Here is a 12633-nt window from a genome sequence, read left to right as displayed (position 1 = left end):
CTAACCCTAACCCTAACCCTAACCCTAACCCTAACCCTAACCCTAACCCTAACCCTAACCCTAACCCCTAACCCTAACCCTAACCCTAACCCTAACCCTAACCCTAACCCTAACCCTAACCCTAACCCTAACCCTAACCCTAACCCTAACCCTAACCCTAACCCTAACCCTAACCCTAACCCTAACCCTAACCCTAACCCTAACCCTAACCCTAACCCTAACCCTAACCCTAACCCTAACCCTAACCCTAACCCTAACCCTAACCCTAACCCTAACCCTAACCCTAACCCTAACCCTAACCCTAACCCTAACCCTAACCCTAACCCTAACCCTAACCCTAACCCTAACCCTAACCCTAACCCTAACCCTAACCCTAACCCTAACCCTAACCCTAACCCTAACCCTAACCCTAACCCTAACCCTAACCCTAACCCTAACCCTAACCCTAACCCTAACCCTAACCCTAACCCTAACCCTAACCCTAACCCTAACCCTAACCCTAACCCTAACCCTAACCCTAACCCTAACCCTAACCCTAACCCTAACCCTAACCCTAACCCTAACCCTAACCCTAACCCTAACCCTAACCCTAACCCTAACCCTAACCCTAACCCTAACCCTAACCCTAACCCTAACCCTAACCCTAACCCTAACCCTAACCCTAACCCTAACCCTAACCCTAACCCTAACCCTAACCCTAACCCTAACCCTAACCCTAACCCTAACCCTAACCCTAACCCTAACCCTAACCCTAACCCTAACCCTAACCCTAACCCTAACCCTAACCCTAACCCTAACCCTAACCCTAACCCTAACCCTAACCCTAACCCTAACCCTAACCCTAACCCTAACCCTAACCCTAACCCTAACCCTAACCCTAACCCTAACCCTAACCCTAACCCTAACCCTAACCCTAACCCTAACCCTAACCCTAACCCTAACCCTAACCCTAACCCTAACCCTAACCCTAACCCTAACCCTAACCCTAACCCTAACCCTAACCCTAACCCTAACCCTAACCCTAACCCTAACCCTAACCCTAACCCTAACCCTAACCCTAACCCTAACCCTAACCCTAACCCTAACCCTAACCCTAACCCTAACCCTAACCCTAACCCTAACCCTAACCCTAACCCTAACCCTAACCCTAACCCTAACCCTAACCCTAACCCTAACCCTAACCCTAACCCTAACCCTAACCCTAACCCTAACCCTAACCCTAACCCTAACCCTAACCCTAACCCTAACCCTAACCCTAACCCTAACCCTAACCCTAACCCTAACCCTAACCCTAACCCTAACCCTAACCCTAACCCTAACCCTAACCCTAACCCTAACCCTAACCCTAACCCTAACCCTAACCCTAACCCTAACCCTAACCCTAACCCTAACCCTAACCCTAACCCTAACCCTAACCCTAACCCTAACCCTAACCCTAACCCTAACCCTAACCCTAACCCTAACCCTAACCCTAACCCTAACCCTAACCCTAACCCTAACCCTAACCCTAACCCTAACCCTAACCCTAACCCTAACCCTAACCCTAACCCTAACCCTAACCCTAACCCTAACCCTAACCCTAACCCTAACCCTAACCCTAACCCTAACCCTAACCCTAACCCTAACCCTAACCCTAACCCTAACCCTAACCCTAACCCTAACCCTAACCCTAACCCTAACCCTAACCCTAACCCTAACCCTAACCCTAACCCTAACCCTAACCCTAACCCTAACCCTAACCCTAACCCTAACCCTAACCCTAACCCTAACCCTAACCCTAACCCTAACCCTAACCCTAACCCTAACCCTAACCCTAACCCTAACCCTAACCCTAACCCTAACCCTAACCCTAACCCTAACCCTAACCCTAACCCTAACCCTAACCCTAACCCTAACCCTAACCCTAACCCTAACCCTAACCCTAACCCTAACCCTAACCCTAACCCTAACCCTAACCCTAACCCTAACCCTAACCCTAACCCTAACCCTAACCCTAACCCTAACCCTAACCCTAACCCTAACCCTAACCCTAACCCTAACCCTAACCCTAACCCTAACCCTAACCCTAACCCTAACCCTAACCCTAACCCTAACCCTAACCCTAACCCTAACCCTAACCCTAACCCTAACCCTAACCCTAACCCTAACCCTAACCCTAACCCTAACCCTAACCCTAACCCTAACCCTAACCCTAACCCTAACCCTAACCCTAACCCTAACCCTAACCCTAACCCTAACCCTAACCCTAACCCTAACCCTAACCCTAACCCTAACCCTAACCCTAACCCTAACCCTAACCCTAACCCTAACCCTAACCCTAACCCTAACCCTAACCCTAACCCTAACCCTAACCCTAACCCTAACCCTAACCCTAACCCTAACCCTAACCCTAACCCTAACCCTAACCCTAACCCTAACCCTAACCCTAACCCTAACCCTAACCCTAACCCTAACCCTAACCCTAACCCTAACCCTAACCCTAACCCTAACCCTAACCCTAACCCCTAACCCTAACCCTAACCCTAACCCTAACCCTAACCCCTAACCCTAACCCTAACCCTAACCCCTAACCCTAACCCTAACCCTAACCCTAACCCCTAACCCTAACCCTAACCCTAACCCCTAACCCTAACCCCTAACCCTAACCCTAACCCTAACCCTAACCCTAACCCTAACCCTAACCCTAACCCTAACCCTAACCCTAACCCTAACCCTAACCCTAACCCTAACCCTAACCCTAACCCTAACCCTAACCCTAACCCTAACCCTAACCCTAACCCTAACCCTAACCCTAACCCTAACCCTAACCCTAACCCTAACCCTAACCCCCTAACCCTAACCCTAACCCTAACCCCTAACCCTAACCCTAACCCCCTAATCCTAACCCCTAACCCTAACCCAACAACCAACCACCAACCACCAACCCAAACACCAACCCAAACACTAACCCTCACCTCTCCTCTATCCTTACCCTAACCAACACAGGGGGAGGCAAGCTCAAGGTTGGGCTTAGGCAACACATCTCACACTGGTTAAGGTCAGGGAAAGGGGCCAGGCTAGTGCGTCGTCACCTACCAATCCACCAAAATGCTCAAAAGTACAGTCAAATCAAATCCACTCCAAATTGCCTGAAACGTGCTCCTAACCACTTTCTGGGAACACCATTTAGTTAGGCATTTTTCACCTCCCTCCACACTTAGGCATTTTTCGCTTCAAAATCTCCCCATTCATTCCGGATGGGAAATATCACACACTTGTATCTCCGGACAGGAACGTCCTACAGACTCGTGGCTGCTACCGTTGGAACGGCAATAGTCCATATATGCTAGACGAATGAGGGTTGCAAGTCTCTAGCACCTTCCCTTCAAAAGTTATGGCCACTTAAACACTCGGCCAATCACAATCAATCACAAAACACACTTTGGCCAATATCTCCCGAACCGAACCTCGTACAGTCTCCAAACCACCTTCCGTATACACTAATTACACCACGCTGAACACGTAGGAAGTGTCCCCAGCTCTCTACGACCTTCCCAAGCTGAGATACACAAAATCATGACCAAAGGAAGTGACGTATCTCCGCAACGGAAGCTCGTACAGACTCGGGGGTGCTACCGTTGGAAAGGCCGGCCCACTATTTCAATTCAAGGACCTTGGTTTCAAGTCTCTACGACCTTCCGTTCAAAAGTTATTCACCAAAAAGTAAGTGAGCCCAGGCTCACTTTGGGTAAAACCCCCTAATCCTAACCCTAACCCTAACCCCGAACCGAACCTCGTACACTCTCCAAACCACCTTCCGTATACACTAATTACACCACGCTGAACACGTAGGAAGTGTCCCCAGCTCTCTACGACCTTCCCAAGCTGAGATACACAAAATCATGACCAAAGGAAGTGACGTATCTCCGCAACGGAAGCGAGTACAGACTCGGGGGTGCTACCGTTGGAAAGGCCGGCCCACTATTTCAATTCAAGGACCTTGGTTTCAAGTCTCTACGACCTTCCGTTCAAAAGTTATTCACCAAAAAGTAAGTGAGCCCAGGCTCACTTTGGGTAAAACCCCCTAATCCTAACCCTAACCCTAACCCTAACCCTAACCCTAACCCTAACCCTAACCCTAACCCTAACCCTAACCCCCTAACCCTAACCCTAACCCTAACCCTAACCCTAACCCTAACCCTAACCCTAACCCTAACCCTAACCCTAACCCTAACCCTAACCCCTAACCCCTAACCCTAACCCTAACCCTAACCCTAACCCTAACCCTAACCCTAACCCTAACCCTAACCCTTTCAAGTCTCTACGACCTTCCGTTCAAAAGTTATTCACCAAAAAGTAAGTGAGCCCAGGCTCACTTTGGGTAAAACCCCCTAATCCTAACCCTAACCCTAACCCCGAACCGAACCTCGTACACTCTCCAAACCACCTTCCGTATACACTAATTACACCACGCTGAACACGTAGGAAGTGTCCCCAGCTCTCTACGACCTTCCCAAGCTGAGATACACAAAATCATGACCAAAGGAAGTGACGTATCTCCGCAACGGAAGCGAGTACAGACTCGGGGGTGCTACCGTTGGAAAGGCCGGCCCACTATTTCAATTCAAGGACCTTGGTTTCAAGTCTCTACGACCTTCCGTTCAAAAGTTATTCACCAAAAAGTAAGTGAGCCCAGGCTCACTTTGGGTAAAACCCCCTAATCCTAACCCTAACCCTAACCCTAACCCCCTAACCCTAACCCTAACCCTAAAACCCCCTAATCCTAACCCTAACCCTAACCCCCTAACCCTAACCCTAACCCTAACCCTAACCACCAACCCAAACACCAACCCAAACACTAACCCTCACCTCTCCTCTATCCTTACCCTAACCAACACAGGGGGAGGCAAGCTCAAGGTTGGGCTTAGGCAACACATCTCACACTGGTTAAGGTCAGGGAAAGGGGCCAGGCTAGTGCGTCGTCACCTACCAATCCACCAAAATGCTCAAAAGTACAGTCAAATCAAATCCACTCCAAATTGCCTGAAACGTGCTCCTAACCACTTTCTGGGAACACCATTTAGTTAGGCATTTTTCACCTCCCTCCACACTTAGGCATTTTTCGCTTCAAAATCACCCCATTCATTCTCTATGGAGAATAGCACACACTTGTATCTCCGGACAGGAACGTCCTACAGACTCGTGGCTGCTACCGTTGGAACGGCAATAGTCCATATATGCTAGACGAATGAGGGTTGCAAGTCTCTAGCACCTTCCCTTCAAAAGTTATGGACACTTAAACACTCCCACATTCACAATGAATGACAAAACACACTTTGGCGAATATCTCCCGAACCGAACCTCGTACAGTCTCAGAACCAGCATTCGTCTGCCATAATTCCACCACGCTGAACACGTAGGAAGTGTCCCCAGCTCTCTACGACCTTCCCAAGCTGAGATACACAAAATCATGACCAAAGGAAGTGACGTATCTCCGCAACGGAAGCGAGTACAGACTCGGGGGTGCTACCGTTGGAAAGGCCGGCCCACTATTTCAATTCAAGGACCTTGGTTTCAAGTCTCTACGACCTTCCGTTCAAAAGTTATTCACCAAAAAGTAAGTGAGCCCAGGCTCACTTTGGGTAAAACCCCCTAATCCTAACCCTAACCCTAACCCTAACCCTAACCCTAACCCTAACCCTAACCCTAACCCTAACCCTAACCCTAACCCTAACCCCTAACCCCTAACCCTAACCCTAACCCTAACCCTAACCCTAACCCTAACCCTAACCCTAACCCTAACCCTTTCAAGTCTCTACGACCTTCCGTTCAAAAGTTATTCACCAAAAAGTAAGTGAGCCCAGGCTCACTTTGGGTAAAACCCCCTAATCCTAACCCTAACCCTAACCCCGAACCGAACCTCGTACACTCTCCAAACCACCTTCCGTATACACTAATTACACCACGCTGAACACGTAGGAAGTGTCCCCAGCTCTCTACGACCTTCCCAAGCTGAGATACACAAAATCATGACCAAAGGAAGTGACGTATCTCCGCAACGGAAGCGAGTACAGACTCGGGGGTGCTACCGTTGGAAAGGCCGGCCCACTATTTCAATTCAAGGACCTTGGTTTCAAGTCTCTACGACCTTCCGTTCAAAAGTTATTCACCAAAAAGTAAGTGAGCCCAGGCTCACTTTGGGTAAAACCCCCTAATCCTAACCCTAACCCTAACCCTAACCCCCTAACCCTAACCCTAACCCTAAAACCCCCTAATCCTAACCCTAACCCTAACCCCCTAACCCTAACCCTAACCCTAACCCTAACCACCAACCCAAACACCAACCCAAACACTAACCCTCACCTCTCCTCTATCCTTACCCTAACCAACACAGGGGGAGGCAAGCTCAAGGTTGGGCTTAGGCAACACATCTCACACTGGTTAAGGTCAGGGAAAGGGGCCAGGCTAGTGCGTCGTCACCTACCAATCCACCAAAATGCTCAAAAGTACAGTCAAATCAAATCCACTCCAAATTGCCTGAAACGTGCTCCTAACCACTTTCTGGGAACACCATTTAGTTAGGCATTTTTCACCTCCCTCCACACTTAGGCATTTTTCGCTTCAAAATCACCCCATTCATTCTCTATGGAGAATAGCACACACTTGTATCTCCGGACAGGAACGTCCTACAGACTCGTGGCTGCTACCGTTGGAACGGCAATAGTCCATATATGCTAGACGAATGAGGGTTGCAAGTCTCTAGCACCTTCCCTTCAAAAGTTATGGACACTTAAACACTCCCACATTCACAATGAATGACAAAACACACTTTGGCGAATATCTCCCGAACCGAACCTCGTACAGTCTCAGAACCAGCATTCGTCTGCCATAATTCCACCACGCTGAACACGTAGGAAGTGTCCCCAGCTCTCTACGACCTTCCCAAGCTGAGATACACAAAATCATGACCAAAGGAAGTGACGTATCTCCGCAACGGAAGCGAGTACAGACTCGGGGGTGCTACCGTTGGAAAGGCCGGCCCACTATTTCAATTCAAGGACCTTGGTTTCAAGTCTCTACGACCTTCCGTTCAAAAGTTATTCACCAAAAAGTAAGTGAGCCCAGGCTCACTTTGGGTAAAACCCCCTAATCCTAACCCTAACCCTAACCCTAACCCTAACCCTAACCCTAACCCTAACCCTAACCCTAACCCTAACCCAACCCTAACCCTAACCCTAACCCTAACCCTAACCCTACCGTTGGAAAGGCCGGCCCACTATTTCAATTCAAGGACCTTGGTTTCAAGTCTCTACGACCTTCCGTTCAAAAGTTATTCACCAAAAAGTAAGTGAGCCCAGGCTCACTTTGGGTAAAACCCCCTAATCCTAACCCTAACCCTAACCCCGAACCGAACCTCGTACACTCTCCAAACCACCTTCCGTATACACTAATTACACCACGCTGAACACGTAGGAAGTGTCCCCAGCTCTCTACGACCTTCCCAAGCTGAGATACACAAAATCATGACCAAAGGAAGTGACGTATCTCCGCAACGGAAGCGAGTACAGACTCGGGGGTGCTACCGTTGGAAAGGCCGGCCCACTATTTCAATTCAAGGACCTTGGTTTCAAGTCTCTACGACCTTCCGTTCAAAAGTTATTCACCAAAAAGTAAGTGAGCCCAGGCTCACTTTGGGTAAAACCCCCTAATCCTAACCCTAACCCTAACCCTAACCCCTAACCCTAACCCCTAACCCTAACCCTAACCCTAACCCTAACCCTAACCCCCTAACCCTAACCCTAACCCTAACCCTAACCCTAACCCTAACCCCCTAACCCTAACCCTAACCCTCGGGGGTGCTACCGTTGGAAAGGCCGGCCCACTATTTCAATTCAAGGACCTTGGTTTCAAGTCTCTACGACCTTCCGTTCAAAAGTTATTCACCAAAAAGTAAGTGAGCCCAGGCTCACTTTGGGTAAAACCCCCTAATCCTAACCCTAAGTCTCTACGACCTTCCGTTCAAAAGTTATTCACCAAAAAGTAAGTGAGCCCAGGCTCACTTTGGGTAAAACCCCCTAATCCTAACCCTAACCCTAACCCTAACCAACCAACCACCAACCCAAACACCAACCCAAACACTAACCCTCACCTCTCCTCTATCCTTACCCTAACCAACACAGGGGGAGGCAAGCTCAAGGTTGGGCTTAGGCAACACATCTCACACTGGTTAAGGTCAGGGAAAGGGGCCAGGCTAGTGCGTCGTCACCTACCAATCCACCAAAATGCTCAAAAGTACAGTCAAATCAAATCCACTCCAAATTGCCTGAAACGTGCTCCTAACCACTTTCTGGCAACACCATTTAGTTAGGCATTTTTCACCTCCCTCCACACTTGTGCATTTTTCGCTTGAATTTCACTCCATTCATTCTCTATGGAGAATATCACACACTTGTATCTCCGGACAGGAACGTCCTACAGACTCGTGGCTGCTACCGTTGGAACGGCAATAGTCCATATATGCTAGACGAATGAGGGTTGCAAGTCTCTAGCACCTTCCCTTCAAAAGTTATGGACACTTAAACACTCCCACATTCACAATGAATGACAAAACACACTTTGGCGAATATCTCCCGAACCGAACCTCGTACAGTCTCAGAACCAGCATTCGTCTGCTATAATTCCACCACGCTGAACACGTAGGAAGTGTCCCCAGCTCTCTACGACCTACCGTTCCCGAGATACACACAATTTCCGGCCAAAAAATGACGTAGCTCCGCACCGGAAGCTCGTACAGACTCGGGGGTGCTACCGTTGGAACGGCCGTAGTCGATATAGGGGGGACGTATCTTGGTTTCAAGTGTCTACGACCTTCCTATCACAAGTTATTCAAGAATAGCTGATCCTCAAATAGCTGATCGTGGTTTTTACCCCTATTCCTAACCCTAACCCTAACCCTAACCCTAACCCTAACCCTAACCCTAACCCTAACCCTAACCCACCAAAAAGTAAGTGAGCCCAGGCTCACTTTGGGTAAAACCCCCTAATCCTAACCCCTAACCCTAACCCAACAACCAACCACCAACCACCAACCCAAACACCAACCCAAACACTAACCCTCACCTCTCCTCTATCCTTACCCTAACCAACACAGGGGGAGGCAAGCTCAAGGTTGGGCTTAGGCAACACATCTCACACTGGTTAAGGTCAGGGAAAGGGGCCAGGCTAGTGCGTCGTCACCTACCAATCCACCAAAATGCTCAAAAGTACAGTCAAATCAAATCCACTCCAAATTGCCTGAAACGTGCTCCTAACCACTTTCTGGGAACACCATTTAGTTAGGCATTTTTCACCTCCCTCCACACTTAGGCATTTTTCGCTTCAAAATCTCCCCATTCATTCCGGATGGGAAATATCACACACTTGTATCTCCGGACAGGAACGTCCTACAGACTCGTGGCTGCTACCGTTGGAACGGCAATAGTCCATATATGCTAGACGAATGAGGGTTGCAAGTCTCTAGCACCTTCCCTTCAAAAGTTATGGCCACTTAAACACTCGGCCAATCACAATCAATCACAAAACACACTTTGGCCAATATCTCCCGAACCGAACCTCGTACAGTCTCCAAACCACCTTCCGTATACACTAATTACACCACGCTGAACACGTAGGAAGTGTCCCCAGCTCTCTACGACCTTCCCAAGCTGAGATACACAAAATCATGACCAAAGGAAGTGACGTATCTCCGCAACGGAAGCTCGTACAGACTCGGGGGTGCTACCGTTGGAAAGGCCGGCCCACTATTTCAATTCAAGGACCTTGGTTTCAAGTCTCTACGACCTTCCGTTCAAAAGTTATTCACCAAAAAGTAAGTGAGCCCAGGCTCACTTTGGGTAAAACCCCCTAATCCTAACCCTAACCCTAACCCCGAACCGAACCTCGTACACTCTCCAAACCACCTTCCGTATACACTAATTACACCACGCTGAACACGTAGGAAGTGTCCCCAGCTCTCTACGACCTTCCCAAGCTGAGATACACAAAATCATGACCAAAGGAAGTGACGTATCTCCGCAACGGAAGCGAGTACAGACTCGGGGGTGCTACCGTTGGAAAGGCCGGCCCACTATTTCAATTCAAGGACCTTGGTTTCAAGTCTCTACGACCTTCCGTTCAAAAGTTATTCACCAAAAAGTAAGTGAGCCCAGGCTCACTTTGGGTAAAACCCCCTAATCCTAACCCTAACCCTAACCCTAACCCCCTAACCCTAACCCTAACCCTAAAACCCCCTAATCCTAACCCTAACCCTAACCCCCTAACCCTAACCCTAACCCTAACCCTAACCACCAACCCAAACACCAACCCAAACACTAACCCTCACCTCTCCTCTATCCTTACCCTAACCAACACAGGGGGAGGCAAGCTCAAGGTTGGGCTTAGGCAACACATCTCACACTGGTTAAGGTCAGGGAAAGGGGCCAGGCTAGTGCGTCGTCACCTACCAATCCACCAAAATGCTCAAAAGTACAGTCAAATCAAATCCACTCCAAATTGCCTGAAACGTGCTCCTAACCACTTTCTGGGAACACCATTTAGTTAGGCATTTTTCACCTCCCTCCACACTTAGGCATTTTTCGCTTCAAAATCACCCCATTCATTCTCTATGGAGAATAGCACACACTTGTATCTCCGGACAGGAACGTCCTACAGACTCGTGGCTGCTACCGTTGGAACGGCAATAGTCCATATATGCTAGACGAATGAGGGTTGCAAGTCTCTAGCACCTTCCCTTCAAAAGTTATGGACACTTAAACACTCCCACATTCACAATGAATGACAAAACACACTTTGGCGAATATCTCCCGAACCGAACCTCGTACAGTCTCAGAACCAGCATTCGTCTGCCATAATTCCACCACGCTGAACACGTAGGAAGTGTCCCCAGCTCTCTACGACCTTCCCAAGCTGAGATACACAAAATCATGACCAAAGGAAGTGACGTATCTCCGCAACGGAAGCGAGTACAGACTCGGGGGTGCTACCGTTGGAAAGGCCGGCCCACTATTTCAATTCAAGGACCTTGGTTTCAAGTCTCTACGACCTTCCGTTCAAAAGTTATTCACCAAAAAGTAAGTGAGCCCAGGCTCACTTTGGGTAAAACCCCCTAATCCTAACCCTAACCCTAACCCTAACCCTAACCCTAACCCTAACCCTAACCCTAACCCAACAACCAACAACCAACAACCAACCACCAACACAAACACCAACCCAAACACTAACCCTCACCTCTCCTCTATCCTTACCCTAACCAACAGAGGGGGAGGCAAGCTCAAGGTTGGGCTTAGGCAACACATCTCACACGAGATACACACAATTTCCGGCCAAAAAATGACGTAGCTCCGCACCGGAAGCTCGTACAGACTCGGGGGTGCTACCGTTGGAACGGCCGTAGTCGATATAGGGGGGACGTATCTTGGTTTCAAGTGTCTACGACCTTCCTATCACAAGTTATTCAAGAATATGTCATCCTCAAATCAGTCATCGTGGTTTTTACCCCTATTCATCTTCTGTAAAACATGGTGGAGGCAGTGTGATGGCGTGGGCGTGCATGGCTTCCAATGGCACTGGGTCACTAGTGTTTATTGATGATGTGACAGAAGACAGAAGCAGACGGATGAATTCTGAACTGTATACGGATATACTTTCTGCTCAGATTCAGCCAAATGCAGCAAAGTTGATTGGACGGCGCTTCACAGTACAGATGGACAATGACCCAAAACATACTGCGAAAGCAACCCAGGAGTTTTTTTAAGGCAAAGAAGTGGAATATTCCTCAATGGCCGAGTCAATCACCAAATCTCAAGCCGATCGAGCATGCATTTCACTTGCTCAAGACAAAACTTAAGGCAGAAAGACCCACAAACAAGCAACAACTGAAGACAGCTGCAGTAAAGGCCTGGCAAACCCAGCGTTTGGTGATGTCCATGGGTTCCTGACTTCAGGCAGTCATTGCCTGCAAAGGATTCTCAACAAAGTATTAAAAATGAACATTTTACTTATGGTAATGTTAATTTGTCCAATTACTTTTGAGCCCCTGAAATGAGGACACTTTGTATAAAAATGGTTACAATTCCTAAATGTTTCATAGGATAATTTTGTTCAACCCCTTTTATATATATATATATATATATATATATATATATGAATGACTGTCTCTGATGAACACAAACACTGATAATAAATAGACTTTTAATGTATATTTATATATTGTAAATATATCCAGAATACATGTAGTAATCATATTTGTACATAATAACAGGATACACTTTATTTTCCATCCTCTGACTGATATTTCAAGTATGCAGATCAGTTATAGCATCAGATACGTTGCAGTGCTTTCTTGGCAGATGGAAGAATATTCAAAGACTAAACAGCATAGAAGTTATTTGGAAGAATCCCATCATGCAGTGCAGTACATTGCAGATAACTTTGGTATGTGTCGACCAAAACAAAGCGTGTTAATTAAATTACAAAAGCAGAGAAAACAGCATCTGGATCCATGTGGACTACAAACACAGTTCCCCCAAGTTTGATTTATTCAAACCAACACAAATATCTGATGACAGCGTAAACGAACAAGGTTAATAAACTAAT

This window comes from Enoplosus armatus, chromosome 8 (assembly GCF_043641665.1).
Source record: "Enoplosus armatus isolate fEnoArm2 chromosome 8, fEnoArm2.hap1, whole genome shotgun sequence".
Classification (NCBI taxonomy): domain Eukaryota; kingdom Metazoa; phylum Chordata; class Actinopteri; order Centrarchiformes; family Enoplosidae; genus Enoplosus; species Enoplosus armatus.
The sequence above is the reverse complement of the archived record's forward strand: the minus strand, read 5'-3'. Positions refer to the sequence as shown.